The sequence below is a fragment of the Lissotriton vulgaris genome, chromosome 10 (genome assembly GCF_964263255.1).
Source record: "Lissotriton vulgaris chromosome 10, aLisVul1.2, whole genome shotgun sequence".
Classification (NCBI taxonomy): Eukaryota; Metazoa; Chordata; class Amphibia; order Caudata; family Salamandridae; genus Lissotriton; species Lissotriton vulgaris.
Window position 1 is genome coordinate 620,251,189 of NC_141698.1, and position 22,499 is coordinate 620,273,687.

Consider the following 22,499-nt stretch of genomic DNA (forward strand, 5'->3'; position numbering starts at 1 on the left):
ACCCGGCCTCGAGGGTTGGGTGCAACTAAATCTGGGTCAGGGTCACTTGTATGGTGGTCATGTATATGTAGCTCACTACAGCACGAAGCGGTCAGGAACAGGCTGTTGTTCTGTGTGAACTGGAGAGAGGGTAGGATCATTGTGTACAAATCATGGGAGAAGGTGAGTAGCCAGAGTGTCCTGTGAAAGTGTGCCTCAAGCAGACATCTCCAGATGAAGCCCCGAGGAGAATACCAGGAACAATGTGCATGTTAGTAGAGGGCTTTCAGTGATTTCTCAAAGAAAGATGCCTTTTCTCAGAGTAGTCTGACATACTCCCAGGTTTATTTTGCATGAAAGATCCTTTGTCTGACATGCATCGGAACGGCGCGCTGTCTGTGTTTGCACTTTCTTTGAGTTAAATTTTCCTCAAAAAGCACTGCCTGAAGTTTGGCCCTACAGGTTTTTGCGCGTCACTTTCAAGAAAAGCACAGTTTCATTTTCTGTCTTCATTTATTAAAGTGCAGAACTTGATGAAAGTAAACATGTGTAGTCTCTCGTACAGTCTTTGGAGCAGTGATAAGTCTAAGTGATTTTTTGGTTACTTCACCTCTGAGGTTTCCCTTCCTATTCACCCAATTCAATTTCATTTAAATTAAATATAACTGGTTGGTCATAGTCTAAGAAACAACTATAATAAACATCCACGTTGACAAACGTATGTATGTCCGAGTACAGGCGATGCTGTTTTGCAAATACGAAGCATATGCTTATTGCAATCCTGCGCGGGTTGACCTTTCTTTTACTTTCTCTCCTTCGTGCCTCTCTACAGGGTGATTGGCTCTAAAGAGCCCTTGTTGGCTGCATTTTTTTGACTCACCTAAGGTATACTTTGTATGAAGACAAGCTTTGGCAAACTTTAAGCCATGTTTTACAACAGCCAGTCTGCTGTCAGCATTGTTGAAAGTGAAGAAGAAACTGACTGTCATAGCACTTTTTAAAAATTTTAGTCATACACATGGCTAAAAAAAACATTGAGAATGCCATTAGCTCTTGCATAGGCGAGACCTTTTTGCTTTACCAATGCGTGTTTATTGAGCAACTTTCAGCAAACAGAATGTTCACAGAGGATCTCAAATTTTGAAGATCGTCAGCGGAAACTAATACAAGCAATTTAAAAGGAAACATGACAAAGCACACATACATACCAAAAACCTATCCATCCATCTATATGACCTTATATCCAGAATTAGCAGCAATATTCCTACCAACTGCTGCCTGAATCATTTTGTTTAATATTTCCGTTTGCTTATTAGCAGCAGTGTGGAATAGACCCCATGAAAAAGTTACATCATACAAAGGTATATAAAAAAACACATAGGGGCTGATTCACAGGACTAATCTGAGATAAACACCTAAACGTACTACTTTTGGTATTCAAAGAAGGCATTTAGTAGTAGTAAAATTAGGACTACTACTAAACTAAGACAACATCCTAACTATATGACTTGCGGTATTCACAAATAGCATTTAGTAGTAGTAAAGTTAGGAGTCCTAACTTTACTACTACTAAACTGAGACAAAAGCCTAACTTTATGATTTTTGTTATTCACAAAAGGCATTTAGTAGTAGTAAAGTTAGCAGTCCTATCTTTTCTACTACTAAATGCCTTCTGTGAATACCAAAAGTAGTACGTTTAGGATTTTATCGCAGATTAGTTCTGTGAATCGGCCCCTTCGTGGAGACTAAAATGTACATATTTATCCTAGTATTACTTGATACACATACATTGGGAGCAAAACATCAGTGTAACATCGTATATTTATAATCTATATTGAGGCAGAGAGATATCTATTGGTGCAACAGGCCAACATGCAGGAAGACTAAAAAACCCAAGCATGTTTACATATAGATCTGTAAAAAGCTTTATTATAATGGTAATAGAGGTTGCATATGAGAAAATACCAGAGTAGATAGAGAAAGACACAACCACTCCTTTCATAAGTGGAAGTGGTATTGGAACAACAGGCATTTCATCTCTTTTTTAAGGTTTCATTGGAATGTGTTGTCCTGTTGGTTGGTCCAGATCAAGGGGGCATTTCGAGCAAGGACTGCTTTCGTCACTAGTGGTTTTGTTTTCTTGAAGAATATTATTTCTAAAACAGGGTTATCAGATCTTTGCAGCTGGATCGCTCCCCCTGATTTAATCAATTTCTGTGAAAGGTCATTTGGGGACCAAGAGTGGGTTGTTATGTGTCTTATGTAGGTTGGTCTATAGATAGCCATTGTCTCATCTGCGAGCCACTTCAGTATGATCAGATTTGGAGAGATATGGCGAAACCTTTTCGAGACAGTTGCCAGCTTAGCTGCTGAATTCTGGGAAACTTTTTGTAGATTAATGCTGTAGCTTCCATACCTTTCATTGTGGATCCTATGGTCAATCGCCAACAGCACCAGGAATTGAATAACTATTTGAAGTCATGTTTTGGGGTGAAGGATCTAAAACTGTGTCTCCGTGATCAAATATTTGATGTATGCCTATGGCTTTAGATTTCTGTCCAAGATTAATCCAAAAGATTAGTACATCTATTAGTAAAGGGTTTTCATGTCAGCACAGTTGTTCCATTGGACCACGCTTGAGAGGTAGTGCAGTTCAGAGGGGCGATCAAAAGGAGCTGTGTTTTCAGTGGGTTGAGTTTGAAATAGGGTAGAGTCATTCAAGATGTAATGTAATCCAAATTCTGGATTATATGCTCCATATCTTTAAGGAAGGACATTCTCAAATAGTGCTGAGTGTCACTAGCATTAAAGTGGTATGTGATGATAGAGTATTTAAGAGTGGAGGCAAGAAAATCCACCATTGCCTCATTTGAGCCGGTGGCAGCTGGTGGGTTCAACTGGCATTCATTTTTGGGGACCAGCACTTATTTTTCTCATCATAAATTTACAGCGAGCAAGAAAGGTAAAACACACAAAGGGAGAGAGAAAGACAGAAAAAACCATCACAAAGGGAGAAAACAGGAAACTGCAAAATTGAGATAAAATGGCAGGGAGTGTCTGTTAGTGAATTAAAGAGGCTCAAAGTGGATTTAAGACTATGTAACCTTGGTATTTGGCACTCTGACATTTATTTACACTGGTTGTTGCCTTCTGAGCAGAGCTTTGGACACCAGCACTCATTCTCACACAAATTAAGCCCTGGACTTCATAAAAACATGTAAAGTCTTGTTTTTTCTAGAGCCTTTGTTTATTGACCTGCATGACTGGGACATTGGGGTCCTGGCTTTCTGTAACCCGTGCATGCTTTCGTACAGTCTCTCTGTCACTCCTGGGCATTTTCTAAAGATCATTCACTATGGTTGTGTCTGTATATTACTCCTCAATGGCCCAGGAGTAAGTCTTTGCATCACCTACCTTGGCTTACTGTCTATGGTTCATGCCCATAAGTTGCTCATCTGTCACTTCTTGGTGGACTATAGGTAGAATAATTATTGGCTTCATGTAATCATTGTGTTTCTATATGCTGCTCCTGGGTGGATGGTAAAGGTCATTTACCCTTTATGCCTTTAGCTGGCACATGCCTTGAGCCACTACCTTTGCTCTTGGACAGACCTTAAATAGCATCTATTGTGGGTACCTGTAACCGGTGCAACTACTATGGCTTGCACCTCTGTTACTATTGGGGAATTGAGAATTATCCCATCAAGTGTATCAACTAAAGTGCAAAACCAGTGGGAATTCATTATTTTTGGGCGGGGGACACAGAGGAGCACAAAAAATGATCTGTAAGAATTTGCACGATATGTAGGCCAAATACCTCAAAGGGGTTCAGTTAAACATAGCAATTGATAACGCATGGTTCACTTCCTACTAGGCATGAACATGAATATAAAGAATAGAACATGTGTAACCGATTTGTAAGTTAAGAGTCCTCACAGACATATTATTTGCTGACTTATAAGGTTCTATACAAAAAGAATCACGTGAAGCCTTAAGTCTAACCAGTTGCTATGAGTATAATGTATAGGCTTCTGATAACAAGAGATACGAGGATTGTATGGTAGAAATGAAAATGTAATTTCAGAATTGCGAATATGAAGTAGCATTCCATTGGAGGCTACATTAGATTTGGAGAATAAATACTTTGAAATAGTTGACAAGGAGATCAGAATGGAATCCTGGGATTCCCTATTGTATACAACCAGTTCAAATAGTTAAGTTAGTTTTAAGAAATGCCGGTTTTATGAGTGATGACGACATGTTAAAAGGATTCAGCAATAAACAAAAAACCTGAAGTCCAACCAGAGAAAAGAAATATGAGACATACCCATCAAAGCAGACAGCATAAAGCCACACGCAACACAAAGAATATAGTTGCACAATACATTTGCTATTTTCCATGTCTAATTGGCCAAAGTTGAGGATATGTAATACAAGGGTGAGAAATATTGCATCCTCAAGTGGAGAAAGGATATAAATAATTCAAATAATACATTTTGATTTAATTGATCAAGAGTCCAAGTGGACTTGCATATGTTGAACAAACATCTTGAAAACTAAGAACAAAAATAACGGAACAAAAATCCACTGTAGGGGTTTGTGATATTAGATAGAACGTGGCAAAACTCTTTGAGGAAAATTGTCATCAAATATTCCTAACTTCATTTTCCAATTTTTTAAATGGTTTAAAAAAACATTTTGAGAACATGACATTGAAATGAGATTATTAAGGAGAGCATTTTAATGGGTAAAACAATTGAATAGGGAAGGTGGCTACAGGATTAATTGGAAAGTGGATGGACTTTTCTTCTTTTTATAATACTGTAAGATAAATGTGAAGGACTGAGATCACTCCTGAAGGAATTACTTATGTCATGAATGAGATATTGCTATAGTATCATATCAGTAATTGAGAGATTTTGGCATGTAGAAAACATTGACATTCATGTTTAAAATGAAATGAGGCATGCAGATAAAACAATATTGGCAAAGGCATCCCCTACAATGGAAATGGGAACACAGGAAAGACATAAACTCAGGCATCTGTGTGAATAATGATTTGAAAACAGATTGCACTTTATTAATGCTCCTTAGGAAGGCGGAATCGTCTTCTGAAAATACCAAGTTTAGAGTGTTTATTGAAATATGTATAGAACAAGAATTTATTTTGCTTTAAAAAATCTAATGTAAAAATAAAAAACTATTGAAAAATAGGTGGTGTAGTTTATTGGGATTTGGATAAAAACTCATTCTACAGATATTGTTCCTGGATGGACTCAAATAGCTATAGAATAGATGGCTTAATTCAGTGCATGCCTGCATGTCACTCCCTGTACTTCTGGGAGGAATATATATGGCCTGTGTCATGACTGCCTGCATATAATGTGTGCTTTGAGCTGCTCTTCTGTCATTAGTTGGCAATTCAAGAGGCCTGTTCAAAACGGGCAACAACGAATTCATGTAAACTGACTGTGTTCTATTACAACCTTTTCCCTTTGACATATCTAGGTGCTGTGACCTAGAAGTCATTGTTATTTTTATTTTCAAAAAGAGAATCTGGCTTTGAGATTTTATTCTCAAAAACAAAAAAAAAGATTTCAAGGAGAGTGGTACTGCACTGTCAAGTTGGCGGAGCTGCACGGCTCCCTTATAATGCATTGACAGGATCCTCTGTGTTGGTAGTTCTTGCCAGTGTAAGAGATATCCACTTGGGCTGTGGACATATCTAAATTCAGACTGCATACATATTACAAACTTTGAACCACCCCGCTAGGCTTAAAAAGTGAATACAAGAACTTATTAAGGGGCTGATTTAAGGTTCAGAGTATGTTATTTACTCCGTCAGGGCATCGGAGTCAAATACTTGGTTACCCTGACGGATTACAGGCTCCTGTCAAAGCATTGAAAATGAGTTGTGTGGATGTATCAGCATGGCAATATCTTTTTTTTTCAAAAACAAAATCCAAATGAGTTTTCTACCATGTCATGAGTGTCATTACATTTTTTTTTACTCTCACTTGCTGTCATATTTTGGATGATGTGCGGGTCATTAACATTTTTTACTTTCACTTACTGCCATATTTTGGATGGCAGTGTGTGAAAGTAAACCTGGCTATTTTGGCTGCCCACTCTAAATTGGGTAGGTGGTCAAATGGCCAAACCTCTGGCAGCCCTTACTCTGTTGAGCCATCAGCAGAGTATGTCACTGAGTAGTCTCTGTGCCTGGCATAATAATGTTCTGCCCAACTCTAAATGAGGTGGGAGGAGCTTCAGTATGGTGGGGAGGGTACTCCGTCATTTTTGATTATGTTTGTCCCCTTCCAATAATATATGACATGGTGTTTGAAGAGAGTTGGGTATACAGTTGAAAATTGGTCACTTTTTTAGTTATCACTTAGAAAGGACTACTATCGTATGAGCAGTTATTTTTAGTGTATTTGTTCCATAAATAAGCATATTAGCATGATATCTCATATTTATGGATTTCAGGATCATTATGAGATTAATGCAATTTCATTGAGAGTGAGGAAATAAAAGGATTTTGTATTTATAAAGAAGCCATTGAATTCAAATCACTGTGGCTGTTGGGAGCAGCAAATTAATTTATTCAGACATGTACTGCAGCATTCTAATGAAATCACAAAATGGAACAGCCATATGATCCTTTAAAGTGAAAAATCAGTAAAATTATATTTGTACACAAAAGTATAAATGTAATGGGCATTGTAGTTCCCATTGCATTTCTTATGAAACAAAGGTTGCCTCAGTGACCACCCAAATCCACCTTGATGATACAAAAAGGGGACAGTAATGTATTTATTAAAAATCAAAAAATATGATTCATGACATCCAGCTTCACAAAAACACAAAAAGTATGATTCATGAGTCATGGAATAGAGACATGAATATGTCCCTACAGTGAAAAGGACCCAAAAGCTTTTTTTCATTATTACAGGGTTGTCTTCTCCATGCAAAAGCAATATTATCTTCAGCTAGGAAACTGCTACAAATTTCATTCTTGGACTTTTTTTAAAACATTTATTACATGCCCAATTCAGTACTGGAGTCACATTTATAATTAGTATTTTGGAAAAGGAACTTTTACCAAGTTACCTTTTCTCTGCCAAAAAGCCTCTGGAGGGCCATTTGCCTGAGCTCAAACTGACACTCAGGAGCTCAATAGTCTCCTTAATGAGCTGTGAATTTGCTCTTAGAGCTGAGGCAAAGGCCTTGGGTGTGGGTAGGTGTTCTGTTCCTCTGGCAGAATGGCCATTTTGGCTTCACCCAGGAACTTGATTAAGTTCAAAGAGGTCTACCCTGTCACATGCAAATGGTATTGGACCCCAGGGCAGGGTCCCTCTTTGTTCCCCTAGTAAAGCAGGCACTAATCCCAGTGGGAGCGGAGTTGCCCCCAGAATGTGTTTGGAGTTACCACAGGGTATGGGTTGCTCATTGCACTGACTACACCTCAGGGGCAGGCAAACAGGCTCTCCACAAGGGGAGAAGAATTTCACCATCTTGCATTTAGGAAGAGAGGGGCACAGTGGGATTGTTTACAATAGGGTGCACAGGAAGTGCTGCAAAAGTAGGAAGGGTTGCAGCTGCAAACCTTTACCCTATTGGTTGGGGAGGGATCAGGAGTCATCCACATGCAAACCTAATAGACCCATGGAACAAAAGAAGAGGACTGGACCTGCTGTATAAGACCTGTGAAGATCCTTGAAAAATGGACCTGCTCTCCTTCTTGTACACTGGTGGACTCAAAGAGTCATCCACTTAACCTCCTGTTCAAGATACAGGGACACAATATGCTATTAGAGGTCTTTCCTGCAATTTCACAACTGACCAGTTCCAACTGGGACTATTCTGGACCTTGCTTCGGTCCTCTGCTGGAGTGAGTTTTTACCCAAGTGCTGTCTCCATAACCCTGAACCTCTTGGCTGGTGCCAGCATGTACTTCTAACTTTTCCTGAATTCTGGGACCAACCTGCCAACCCAATTAGACGAAAGTGCACTGACGCTGGGCCAAACATTTAGGTTTCTCCCATTTGGAGCTTTACTGCAGCAGCAATTCCAATTCAGCAGGACCTCACTGAAAACCTATCCAGCCTGCAGCCTTGCCCTACTGGAAGACTCCATGCTCCATTAAAGTGGGTAAGTCTCAAAGCAAAAAACTTCACCGGGAGAAGGCACCAGAAGTATCTGGCAAACACAAAGAGATGATGGACGGAGTGCTGACACTTTTCAGACACTCACCCCCAGTCACAGATCTGGGTTGAATCCATCATCGTTCTTTAGCTCACTACGCCACCTCAGTTCAGACCCAGCTATTTGCAAATCAGTCTTGACCCTGTGCCTCATGGGAACAGTCCAGCCCGAACTGCCAAACCAGATCTTCCCTGAACCAGAAACATGCATCCTGGGACTGGCTTCGGGGTAACACCCCAAATCAGCCAGGCTAGCTTGAATTCAGTGGCAAAGTGAGCAAGTGACCCACATCTGGCCATACCCTGACAACTTCGGGCGAACAAAGCAAATACAAGGAGATGATGGATGGAGTTCTGAAACTTTTCAGACACTCACCCCCAGTCACAGATCTGGGTTGAATCCATCATCGTTCTTTAGTTCACTTCACCCCCTCAGTTCAGACCCGACTATATGCAAATAAGTCCTGACCCTGTGCCTCATGGGAACAGTCCAGCCTGAACTGCCAAGCCAGGTCTTCTGTGAACCGGAAACAAGCATCCTGGGACCAGTTTCAGGGTAACACCCCTCATCAGCCAGGCTAGCTTGAGACCAGTTGCAAAGTGAGCAAGGGACCCACGTGTGGAAATACACTACCAACTTAGGTGGAACAAAGCAAACACAAGAAGTATTAGGCCAGTGAGGGACCTTATCTGGACATAAAAACACATTTCTTTAACTCGGAGTTTCCTTCCAAAGATCAAAGGCTTCAATGGGACCTTGTTCATTAGTTATCCAATGTCATGAAGCTCCTTTGACCACAGCCTGCAGCCTGCTGAGGATTGTAAACTTCCATTTCAGAGATCAAGGAGCATATGCGCGCAATTCAGTGCAACAAGACAAGATGCTGCACTGCGTTGTATGAATGGAAGATACCTGAAGAGTTCCATATTTGCAAAGATATGGCACTCTTCAACACTCTCCTACTGCTGGTGTACTTGTGGCTACCTAGCGTCAACGCAGGAACCCTGAGCCATGCTGCAAGGGTTCCATGCATTATGGGCAGAATTTTTTGTGTGCAGGAAGGGGTATCTTCCTGCACAATAGCAATCCAGAGAGGCATTTCCCTTTTTCTATCTGTGGTGCAGAATGCATTATGCATAGATACAGGACGTAACAAAGAGAAATAAACATATTTCTCCTTGTTATGCCTTTCTGTGGTAGGCATAACTGCAGCTTTACAAACCGTAGGAAATCTTGAATAGTATGAAATTCATAGATGGATGCACGGGTCTGCGCATGCTTCACGCACAGAATGCCTACCACTAAGAAATGTATTGCAAGCTTCTGCGTTGTGATACATTTCTTTACAAAGTCACAGAAGGCCATGCAAATCAAGCTGTGTATTACTCTGTAAATATGGACAACACAGAGGCTTGAATTGATGAACATGAGCCTAAGTCTTTTGGTAAAACTACAAATTGGGTCGATCTTGGTTTCTGTCGACTCATGCGCTATCACAGCCTGTATTAATTTTGGCCTAGGTACCGGTCAAGCAAAACCAAATGATGGCAGTTGTGGCTTAATGCTTTTTAGTGATATTTTTAAATTTAAACTTTAAAAATTCATTATTCTGCTTTCCTTTTTTTGATGTTTGAAATTATGGTCATTTTATTCATTAGACTTTATTCTATTGGTCTAGATTGTTTTGAGAAATTTCTTGTGTTGTGTTTTGACTTTATTACTGTTTGGTACTGCATGATTACTTTACACATTGCCTCTAAGTTTAACCTGCCTGCTTTATGCCGTAACGACCAGAGGTTGAGCTCAGGTTAATTTAGTGACTTCACCCTAACAGGGATTGCGGTTATTACTTGCGGTGGGTTCCCCCTCAACTAATACCCCGATTTCCTACACATATTATCAGCGGTCCCATTCTACTTATGTTAGGATCATCTGATCCTGAGAAAAGAAATTATGAGATGAGACCGGCCAGTTAACAAAGGTACTTTTTGAAGAGAAGGAGTAGTTGAACACTGTAATGATTGCTCTGCTTAATAAAAAAATCTTCCTTGAGAAAGTTAGATGTTCTTGTTCCGGGTCTGTTGAGCTTGCCAGGGTCTATAATTAAGTACCTGCTCTGGTGCCGTGCTCCCCTTTAAAGCACTAAGGGTCTGATTACGAGTATGGCAGTCCGAAGACTGTCGTACTCATGGTGGAAGCCTGACTGCCATCTCCTCGGTGTTCCGGCTGCCCTGTTATGACCATGGTGATCGGACTGCCACAAGACTGCCGCAACTGCCAGGATCCCACAACAGTGACATTGGGGAAAGTGAAGGGGATGGGAGGCTAGGATGATGCCAGCTCTACCATCCCAATTATGACCTGCCCTGTCACTGACATTTTCATGACACAGACCCCACTATGAAAAGGTTGGCAGGAAGGCAGGGAAGGGGTCCCAAACAGCAATTTTGCCCATTGGGCAAAGTGCATGGGGGCACATGTTGTGCCTTCTTCTTATTCCTCTGTTGTGCATGCTCTGTGTGCCATGCATGATATGGTGCATGGTACACACTGCACCCAACATGCAAGTGGAGCTGCCACAGCGGTGGCATATGCTTCAGACTCTCTGTGTGCCAAAGCATGCCACCACCATGGCACCACTGGCACAACACTGCCAGCTGGTGGTGTATTAGTAATGGGGCTGTCGGGATGCAACCAGCTTGGCAGCATTCTCCTGACCGCCGCATCAGCTGTCTGGCAGTCAAACCGCCAAACTCATAATCGAGCTTTAAGTCCAGTGTTTGCTCAAACACTACGGGCCATATGTAGGTAATCACTATTTACTGATTCTTAAATACCGAATTTTACCGATTCGGTATTTGAAAATCTGTAAATAGTATGTAGGTAAAAATTCTGTAACTTTTACTGAATCGGTAATATTTGGTATTACCGATTCGGTATTTACTGATTCGGTAATTCCCATTCATTCCTATGGGCCTGGAGGCCCATAGTAATGAATGGGAAGCCATTCACTATTACTGATTCGGTAAATACCAAATCGGTAATAGGGGGAACATATTCAAGGGTGGCAGGGTGTCACATTGACACCCTGTTGCATCCCTGAATTGTGCATGTGTGCACATGTGGCACACATACATGCCCTGCATGTATGTCTGCCACATTGTACATTTAAAAAAGCACAACATTGCTTTTTTAAAGGTTTTCGATATTTACCACCAACTTGTAATTGGTGGTAAATAACGAATCCTTAAATGAAAAATGCACTCACTTGACTGCTCCCTACATAGGACATAAGGATTCGGTAATTTACCCATTCTGTATTTTAAGGATTCGGTAATTTACCTATTCCTTAAATTACCGAATCAGTAAATTACCGAATCCTTATATCCTGCCACCTACATCTCAAATCCCTGAATACTGGTCGGTAACGGTGAAATTTACCAAATTTTACCGTTAGCGACCGGTATTACACCACCTACATATGGCCCTTTATAATTAGTTGGTGGTTCTTAAGAAGAAGCATGTTTATTGCTCTCCTGACAACCATCTCACTCTGGTACTATCTTGCAATAAAAAACCCTGTGAACAAAACAAATGCATAGAATGTCAAAATAAAAATAATGTATCAGGTTAGCTTGCAGGCCTCTTAATATTCACTCTTTTTCCTGTTCGCTTGGAACACGGTGCTTCCTTAAAAATACCTCATCACTCTTAATAGATTGATTAAACTGCAGTGCCACAAAATCATTGCGAAAGCGTTACCTGTAAAGGAATAAGATAAGACTTTACGTTTTATCACTGAAAGAGTTTAATGTATCATTTTAGTGACCTTTGCAGTGAAGCATCGCTATTTGTTTTACCTTTATCTGTTGTGCTTGATGGAGATTTATTAGCCTTCTGTCATTGGAAGGTAGGCCTGGTATTGATGCTGCTGGTAAGAGGTAGGTTTGTGATTACTTAATAGTGTTTATTGACAGTATTGTGAAAGCATGATAGTCCCTACAAGGTTTTTTGTTTCTCCAATGTCTGTTCCAGAGAGCATGGGCATACTTTCCATCAGCTACATTTAATAGCTAGTGGACCGCATACATGTTTATATGTATAACTTTAAAAATATGCATTTCTGCATACTTTATTTAGCAATGTTACGTGCCATTTTATAATTTAAGATCCATTGACATGATTAGCCTGACCTTCTGGAGTGACATGTTCAGTAGCATCAGACATACTGGAGCAATTTGCTCAGTAAGGGGTACAAGTACGAAGTATTTCTGCAGTTGAAAATGGCAGATCGGGCCGTTTTTGACTGCAAAAATGCATTTAAATATGTACAAAACATAAATTGGGATTTGGTACCACGTTACTGCAAAGTTTCATTTTTTCTTTTTAAATCTACAGCGTTTTCCTTTCACCCCTTCTTCGCTGCTAGGCCTTCCCCTGCGTGCTAAGTCTTTTTTGGCTATTTAGAGTAGTTCATGCTTAGGCCCCTCTAACTTTTTGTCTACATAAGGTATCTATGCATTTCAGAGAAGTAGATACAATTCTGAATTCAGCAAGGGGTATTTGTGTTTCCTATAGAATCCAACAGTTGAAATAAAAGAAATAGTGAAATTGAGTTGAAATAAAAACAGGCATTTGTGCCAATTTTTTCACCTGTAACTTCTTCTAAATATGGCGGATTTTCAAAAGCAATATACAGTTACGTCTGCTGGACCCTTCTCGTTGTGTTGATATATAGGACTTGTAGGTTCACCAAGAACCCGAGGTACCCAGAAACAAATAACTGAGCTGCACCTTGCAATGGTGTTTCTATGTATACATAGCAATTCATTTGGTAAACTATGAAGAGTGAAAAATAGGACACCCATGTATTTCCAAAATGGGAACAAAATATATAGTTTACAAGCAGTAGTTATTTGCACATCTCCAAAACTGTGGGTTTCCATACTAGCATGTGAATTAGATGATGTTTTTCAAAATGACTTATTTTTTACACATTGTCTTACTTTTGGAAGACAGAAATGCATAGAAAGTCAATTGGTAATAACACTTGTTCTACAATTCTGTGTTCCCCTAAGTCTACCAATAAAATGAGACCTCAATTGTGTGGGTAGGTCTAGTGCCTGCAAAAGGAAATAGCACCAAAAGCAACGTGGACACATCAAATTTTTCCATTGAAAACTGACCCGTTTTTCGCAATATGCCTAGCTGTGAAGTTTGGGTCCTAGCTCAGCCGACACCTAGGGAAACCTAGAATACCTGTCCATTTTTTACAACTAGACACCTAGGGGATGGGCGAGATTTGTGTGGCTCTCACCAGGTTCTGTTACCCAGAATCTCTTGCACACCTTAAACTTTGTAAAAAAAAAGAAAAACATTTTCCTCACATTTCTATGATGGAAAGTTCTGGAATCTGAGGGGAGCCGCAAGCTTCCACCCAACGAGCATTCCCTCAAGTCTCTGATAAAAATGGTACCTAACTTGTGTGGGTAGGCTTAGTCCCCGCAACAGGAAACCACCCAAAATGCAATGTGGGCACATCACATTTTTCCAGTGAAAACTGACCCCTTTTTCGCAATGTGAATTGCTATGGATTTTGGACCCGCGCTCAGCCGCCACTTAGAGAAACCTACCAAACCTGTACTTATTTGAAAACTAGACATCCATGGGAATCTAAGATGGGGTGACTTGTGTGGCTCACACCAGGTTCTGTTACCCAGAATCCATGCAAACCTCAAACTTTATTAGAAAAAAAAACATACCTTCCTCACATTTCTATGATGGAAAGTTCTAGAATCTGTGGGGAGCCACACACTTTCACCCAACCAGCATTCACCCAAGTCTCCCAATAAAAATGGTAGCTCCTTTGTGTGTTTAGGCCTAGTGCCCATGACAGGAAATCCCCCAAAATGCAACTTGGCCACATCCCATTATTCCAGTGAAAACTGACTTTATCGCAATGTGCCTAACTGTTGCTTTTGGACCCTAGCTCAGCCGGCACCTACGGCAACCTAGCAAAACTGTTCATTTGTTAAAACTAGAAATCCAGGGGAATCCAGGATGGGGTGACTTGTGTGGATCTCACCAGGTTCTGTTACCCAGAATCCCTTGCAAACCTCATTCCTTTGTAATATACCCAAGTATTTAAGTTTGTCTTTTTGCCAAACAATCTCATTGTTAGTTAGCATATCAAGTGAACAGCGACTATTTAAAGGGAAACATTCTGTATTATTAGTGAAATAGAAGAAAAAACACCAATCAGATTCAGAAATGGAGGAATGGAGGATTCAAGGTTTTGCAATATATAAAGGAATATCATCAGCATAGGCTGACGTTTTAATAGGCACATTGTTTATTTGAAGGCCTTCAATTTCAGAGCAATTTCTAATAGCAGTTAACAACGGTTCAATTGCAATCAAAAAAAGTAATGGAGATAATGGGCAACCTAGTCTGGTTCCTCTAAAAAGGTAAAACTTCTGTGAAAGTCTGCCATTAATAAAAAGTTTAGCTGAAGGACTATAGTAAAGTGCTGAAATCATAAGGATAAATAAGGAGCCAAAATTGAATGCATACAAGGAGCAATAAAGGTATTGCCAATTAATTTTTATCAAAAGCCTTCTCCGCATCTAATGCTAAAACTCCAGCAGGAAAAGCAAAAAATGCTCAAATTTCAATTGCATGAAATAATAGTATAATATTATTTGATGAATGCCTCTTTTTCATAAATCCTGACTGATTCATATGGATAATAGAAGAAAGTATACAAGTTGACCTAGACGCAAGGATTTTAGCATATAGTTTACAGTCTTGATTTATTAAAGAAATAGAACGGTAATTGGTAACCAATGAATGCTCTTTGTCTGGTTTGGGGAGGACAATAATCAGAGCTTCTGTAAATGATCCAGACATTGACTCAGTATCACTAAAATGTGAAACTAAAGCAAGCAGATATGATGAGAGTTCCAATTTAGTTTTTTATCTATTTGCGAAATGTTAGGTAACCTACAACCTTCCCAAAAATTATCTATAAAGGCTGTATCTAATGAAGGTGGTTTATTATATAAGTCTGAATAATAATTCATTAGTTCTTTAATAATTTCAGCATGGGATAAAGCGAATGAAAAACAAAAAGATGATGGACGGAATGTTGAACATTGTCAAACAGTCATCCACAGTCATCATTCTGGGTTTAATCCATTGTTATTTTGCTCACCACTCCACCCCAGTTCAGACTTAGCCATATGCAAATCAGTCTTGACCCTGTGCCTCATGTCCAGACCGAGCTGCCAAGCCATGTCTTCTCCGGACAGTTTCAGGTTTATTTTTTATTTGCATAGTTTGCTAAAACCATTGCAACACAAAAATATTTCATTGCCGACAAGTTTATGTATATAAAATCTCCCTAATTATAAAAGGATAACAATTCTATTAAAAATACTGTACAATAAAAATTCAGTTATTAGAAGTCCCTTATTTAGGCACGTTATAACCAGAAATGCATGTCACTTTTGTTTGCACTACAGTGTATTCTTGGATATATTTCTTTTTTTTTGTAAATGCACAGTTAAATTTAAAAGTTAGATTTCAGCCGATGCTTTAATTTCCGGCAACTTCTTTTGGCATGCTGTCAAGAATTTTACCAAAGCTCAGTTTAGTTGGGGATCACTTGGAGCAAAGCAAGCCAGGACAGCCTGCCTCCTAGTTCGAATTCCGTGCTGGTTGAATTTTACTTTTAATATTTGTAGCCGTTCTTGTGAGAGCTGTTTGCAGGAGCATAATAGATGCAGCAGGTCTTCCTCGGGTCCACCTTCTCCTTAAGCCAGGGTGGAGAGTGCTGAGGGCCAGGTATCAGGCCAAGTCTAAACTTCATGAAGCTAATTTTTGTGTGCTTGGCATAACCTGTGTTGAAATACTTCTGGGCTGCTTGCTCACTGTAAGTATTCAGAGTCATCCAACCATGAGATCTTTCAGCGAGTGAGGCTTTGTCCTCCAGCCATGATAGGTACTTGACTGATTTCCAAACTAGTTTCTTGAGTACACCGGAGCTGGTGGGAGTTTCCCACAGTTGGTTCAGTCCCAATTTGTGTAGCCCTTCTTTGAGGTATCTCGCTGCGAGTGAGGTAGTGTGTCTGCTTAACTCTTTCCATAACTGTGCATTTAGAGACCCTGAAGCGGCTTTTCATATTTTATCCCACGATATTATGTATTCCCCATGTCTCGCAAGAGATTGCTTCTGGATGCCAAACTCGAGCCTTATTGGCGAGGGGGAGGTGTATTTGGGCAGCCCAAATATAATCCTAAACGTGCTTGTAACTGTGGAGTCCAGTAAATTGGCATCTCTTCCTTTCTGTGCTTCACTTTTGTAAGTTATTGTTGGCAGTAACTTTGCACGTATCACCTCAACTATGGGCAGAATCGACGGGCCAGTTAGTTTGGAGTTCAAAGATTTTAGGGAGATTGTCAGGGCAATTCCTTTGTGCCTGATGCTGTTTCTCTGTGCAGTGAATTGACCTCCTTTATTGATCTTTACACCCAGGTATTTGTATTCCGTGGTACTCTCTATTCGGGGGTTACCCCAGAACCATACTGAGGGTTTTTCCCTTTTTTTGCTCACGATGATGGTTTTAGTTTTATCAAAGTTTTTCGTTAAACCGTTTTCTTTTGAATAATCATGTGTGGCATTTATAAGTTGTTGGAGGCCTACTCTCGTTTTGCTGATCAGTACTATGCCATCTGCGTATAAGAGACATGATACTAAGATGTCTCCCAGTTTTGGAGCGTGTGAGTTGCAGGCGTTTAATATCGGTATAAGATCAGCTACAAACAGGTTAAAAAGTGTTTGGGCCAGAACGCACCCTTGTTTGAGCCCTTTGTCCGTTGCAACGCGTCTCGACAAGTGTGATCTGTCGCCCAGCTTAATCTGGACTCAAGTGTTAGTTTGCAGGTTTATCAGGAGGTTTAGGAGGGGTTGGGGGAGCCACAGTCTGTTTCGTTTCACGTGATCGAAGGCTGCTTTATAATCAATAAAGCACAAATGTAGGGAGCTCCTAGTCGTTTCCACCTTGTCAAAGAGCATTGCCATCGTTATTATATTTGTGGTTGTCCCCACATTCTTTGCAAAATTGGTCTGGTTCAGGGGGATAATGGATTTTGGTTCTGCCCAGGCCTGGAACTCTTCCAGGAGCATTCCCGTGAATAATTTTGCCTCATTGTCGAGTAGTGCAACTAGCCAATAGTTCTGAGGCTCTGACCTGTCCCCTGACTTATGAATTGGTGCAATGATGGATCCCCTCCATGACTCTGGCAGAATATTTGTCCATTTGATTTCCCTAAACAGTGGTTCTAATGCTTCAGCCCAGAATGTTGACTCTTCCTTGTAGAGTGCAGGCGGTATATCGTTTGGGCCAGGGGCCCCTTCCCTCCTTCCCTTGCCTATTTGCCTTTTTATGATCATGGTTCGATTAGTTGGTGAGTCAGCAGTTAAGGTGTCATTTTCGGTTTTACATTGTGTGGTCTGATATTTTGTCCAGGCTGCTTCCGAAATGTTGGAGGTAGTTCCCTCGTAATTAGGATGAACAAATGTATTTATGGTTCTCCAGAAATTTGTGCTGTTTTTTGCTTAATATCAGCGTGTAGTTTAGCCCACATGAGTTCTCTTTCTCCCTTTTTGCATCCTTTTTTTGTTTTTTCAACAGAGCCTTTTGCTTTCGCAGTGAATTTAGTATTGTCGTATCTTGAGGGTTCCACCGTAGCTGTCTCAATGAACGATAGATAGCTCTCTTGGTGCGCTTGATTTCTTTCCGCGCAAATTGCGATATATTTCGCACTGCCGATTCTTTGTTGGATTTTTGGCTTGATGTTCGTTGTGTAAGCTGCCATGGTATCAGTGAAGCTTTCCCACTTTTTAACCTCGTCTGGTCCGGCTCTCAGTTCAAAGTGATCTTTAGCAATTCCCACCATTCTGCTATGTGTGGCGGCCACTATTTTAATTCTCCTGAGATTGATAGTATAATCTCCTCCGTGGGCGGTCCGGCAATGCTCGAACATATGGACTGTTATTCTGAGCTCGATTTCCTGTGGCCGGTGATCACTGTCCCCTTTGTCTCCTAAACGAAATAGGGTGATTTGATGAAACAGCTCAAGGGAGACAAAAGTGTAGTCTAGTATAGTGTTTATTCTGGATGAGCAGTATGTTGCTACGGGAGGATTATCTCCTCTTGATCTACCCTTTAGTGCTCTTAAGTTTAAGTGTTCCAAATCTTCCAGGGCCGACTGCCCCACCTTTGTTGGCTTGCTTGAGAGTGGTTCCCCTTGCGTTGAAATATTCCAGATTGTGTTTTGTATAGACATTTCGGCATCCTCGGAGGACCCCATTAAATTTAATTTTAGATCACCCGTAAAAATGAGCTCCACTGATGGTCCTTCTGTGATATACGTTTCTACCAACTTGCACGTTTCTTTAATTAATTTGCCTTTTCGCTTTGGTTGGATATAAACGTTGATTATTGTGATGTTGAGATCCGTTGCTCGTGTTGAGTCTGAGGAATATAAGTTTACAGCAAGAGCTGCAGATAAAGGAGAACCTAGATCACGGACAGTAAGATTGATTCCACATGCAACGTATGTGGCCAGTTCCCCCTGAAGATGGCCGTACTTTGCCTCAGCTAGTGCACTTGTGTAGAAGCGCAGAAATCCTTGCAGATGTGGGGGTTCACTCAGCCAAGTCTCTTGTAGTGCCACGATGTCAAAGGCCCTGATATAGTCAAAGAAGTCCGCATCCAACAGTTTGCTTGCCAGGCAGTTCACCTTCCATGAACATATCCGTAGAGACCCCTTTAGGTCTGATCTTTCATTTGTCCCGCTAAGTCGTCAATCTTTTTTCCTGTTATTTATTGTTCTTGAGATCCATCTTATATCAGTGTCCCATATCGGTGTTGTTGTGGGGTCTTGATGACTTTCACATTCTACCAAGAGGACTTCTGCATTTGTTTTACTTTGCCCCCTGGCTCCTTTCAGTACCGAGGTGATGGACCTACCACCGGGAGACGGATTTTCAGCTGTGTGTTTTGGCCTCAGAAGGTCGGGATATCGTAGCTTGATATGTGGAGTAATGGTTATCCCCAGCTCTTGAAGGTATCCCTTTCTCTGAGTATTCTTTGTGCAATAGTAGATGAACCCCATGAAGCATGCGTTTTTTCCCCTGAGGCGGAATCCTTGCATTTAATGAATTCGATCGAGACTAGGTCAATTGACGTGATTTCAGACAGGGATGGTATATGGGATAGTAAGCAAAGGATGTTGCCGCGATTCATAATGTCAAACCTGCCCTTAGAGATGTATTCTGGTGTGAACAGCAGTGCTGTCGTTTCTTGCCAGTTTATGCTGTTGGGGTCTGTTTCTTGCATATTTGTTTGTACGGCAGCGTAATTCTGGTGATCACCTGTTTTTCTATGAGTCCCGATTGCTCCTGTTGATTAGTTGTAATTTCCGGCTACAATCAGTTGACTCACAGGCTCTTTCTGATATTGTTCCATGCTGATGTGGTTGTGCTCTGAGGGTGCCTCAAGAAGCTGTTCCAGATGGTAATCTGTGTTTATCGAAGTGGGAATTTGTACTTCTGTCGTGACATTGCTTCGGGTTAGGCAATTGCTTGTATACTCTGTTTCCCTGTTGGCCGTCACCTGGTTGGGATTAAGGGTTATCTTTGTGATCGCTGAGTCTGTGCGTGTTATACCTTGGTTACCTGAGTTCACTTTGCTCCCCGCATTGACGTGGCCGTTGGTATTTGTATTTTGGACAATTCCTGGTGGCTTGCCCTTCTGGTTATGGCCTTGCGGCTGACTTATCCTAGTGTTTTCCGTTTTAGTATTTTTATTGTCTTTTGTAAAACTATCCCCTTCCAAAGATGTTTGTACTAATTCGGTCTCCGCAGCCTCTCCTGGTAGCTCCATCACTCTGGCTTCTGTGGTCCTGAATTTAAGGTTACAACTGAATGCCTCCCTTATAATAGGACCTTTAGTGTTAGTTGTCTCTGGTATTGGTGGATTTTCTTGATCAAGCTCACTTTCGGTTGGTGTTTTCCCGAATAGGCGCATGAATCCATTTTTTTCGCAGATTTGTTTTTGGTTCCGACCTTTGCGTTTTTGTGCTCGTCTTTGTTTGGCGTTCAGTTTGTTTTCCCCTTTCTCTTCTTCTGAGATCTCTGACACTTTATTTTCAATCTATGTTTTCTGACCAGATGTTTCGTTGCCATCAATTTGTGTTTGTTTAATCATAGTGGGGTCATTCTCACCGTGCGTGAATACTAATTGGTGAGTTGTCGTGTCTATGAGGTTTCTAGTTGAGGGCTTTTCCGCTTTTGACTCAGAGTGGTAGTTGGGTGCGCATTTTTTTACTTGTGCACACAGGACGTTTAGCATTGTTGGAAGAGTGGCTAATTTGTCTATGATTGGGCTGCAACCACAGTTTTGACAGTTGGCTAAAGCATAATCCTGAAAATTCTGCAGGGAGGTGTTCAGTGTTTCAAGCTTGCTATCAATTGCAACCACGAACACTGCCAGTGTGTTCATTAAAGTCAGTTGGGTGTCCATTTTGTCGGACTGATATTGCAGGGCTTCTACCAGGAGTTGCACTGTTTTTAATAAACTAGCCCAGGCGTTCCCATTCCCATTCTCCGGCTGGTGCGTGTTTTCTAATTGTTTCTCGGGTGCACTCTTTGGGCATCCTGGCGCGTTTGTTTTTGCTTGCGGTCCCTCTTCTCTTTTCTGGGACATGTGCCCCACTTGCTCCTCCAGCTTTGTACCTGCTTTGGTGTTGTTCCTAGCGTGATCTTGAGAGTAGGTTTCGAGGAGTGCCTCCCATTCTTCCTTGTCGAGGTCTGAAAAATTGTCCAGATTTTCGCTCGTGTCCAGTTTGCTCCATCCAGTTTGATGGAGTGTCACAGGAATATGTTGGGATAATGGTATATATACGTTTTTTTATATTCAAAGCCCTGATTTTCATTCATGGTTTCCAGTGCGTCCTCTGACTTTTTTATATTTTCCCTTGCCTTAATGGGCGAGTGGGATCTTTCCGTTGCCCGTTGGTTTTCTTCATGGCTATCCAGCTCACGAATGCTTAGAGCTTCTAGTATTACACAGTTGCCCCTTCCGACCTTGTATTGTACCTTGCTCTCAGGTGGAGGAGTGTTTGAAATGACGTTTTCTTCGAGGCGCTGAGGCCCTTTTCTTTCAACATCTCCTATCCTTGTCATTATGTGCATCTCCCTTGTTGGTTCCGTACCTTCTTCCATATGTTTATGTGTTACGGTCTCATACCTCCTGGGGGCTGAGCTTGCTAGAAATTGTGCGGGTATTGGTTTGTTTATCCGTTCTATTGATGGTAGAATGAATTGGCTATTTAGGCCGATAGTGTCCGCCGCACTGCTTTGATGTGTAATTCCATCGCCCTCTCTACTGCCAAGTTGGTTAAGGTCTGTAGGGGAGTCAAAAGGCCTAATGTGTGGGGAGGGGGGGAGCCTGAAAGAAGAGTGTCACCAGCATTTTTTAAGAAACAAAATTTTGTGTCTATTTTCGGCTAAAAAAAGTGATTCTTTGAACCTTTTTCCCCTAAAGTAGATTTGTTTACGTTTCCTGATTTTTTAATCTTTGGGGTTAGTTTGAGTATTGCAACAGGTAATAGTGTGGCTCGTCTGGTTTTGGACTGTGGTTCGCCAATGGAGCTTGCGGGTGCTTTCAGCTTCCTTTTCCACTTAATGAAGTTATTGCTAGATGTAACTCCACCGCGCACACGTCCTGACCTCATGCTCGGTAATGATTTGATAATGCTCTGTGATAATTTGATAATGCAGTGTCACTCCCGCAGGAAGGGAGGGAGTATGGCAGATGGTTGCGTAAGTCCTCCTGCTGCACCCCCCTCTCTCGCCGCTGCTAGCTGTGCTAAGCAGCGGGCGTTAAGCAGACTCCCAGCCAAAGAGAAGGGAGGGGAGCGGGGGTGAGAGCTCACACCCTCATGGCCCTTGTGATGCCAGTGGGTGGGCGGCTCTCCGCGTTGCAACAGCTTCCACACAACACCAGCACAGCCAGCAGGGCCCCAGCACGGCGCCAAAGCTTCATGGCGCCGGCTCTGCCCCGGGTATGCGGGTTTTGCGGCTTCTCACACCCCTTGCGTTTCTCGGGGTGCTGGCGCCGGTCTCCCTATTGCTTGCCTGCTACCTTCCTCTCTCTCCCTCTTGCTGTGAGCCTCTCGCAAAGCCTGGACTAAATCACAAGGGAGCAGTTTGAATGACTGGAAGAGCAGGCTCGCAAAGCCTG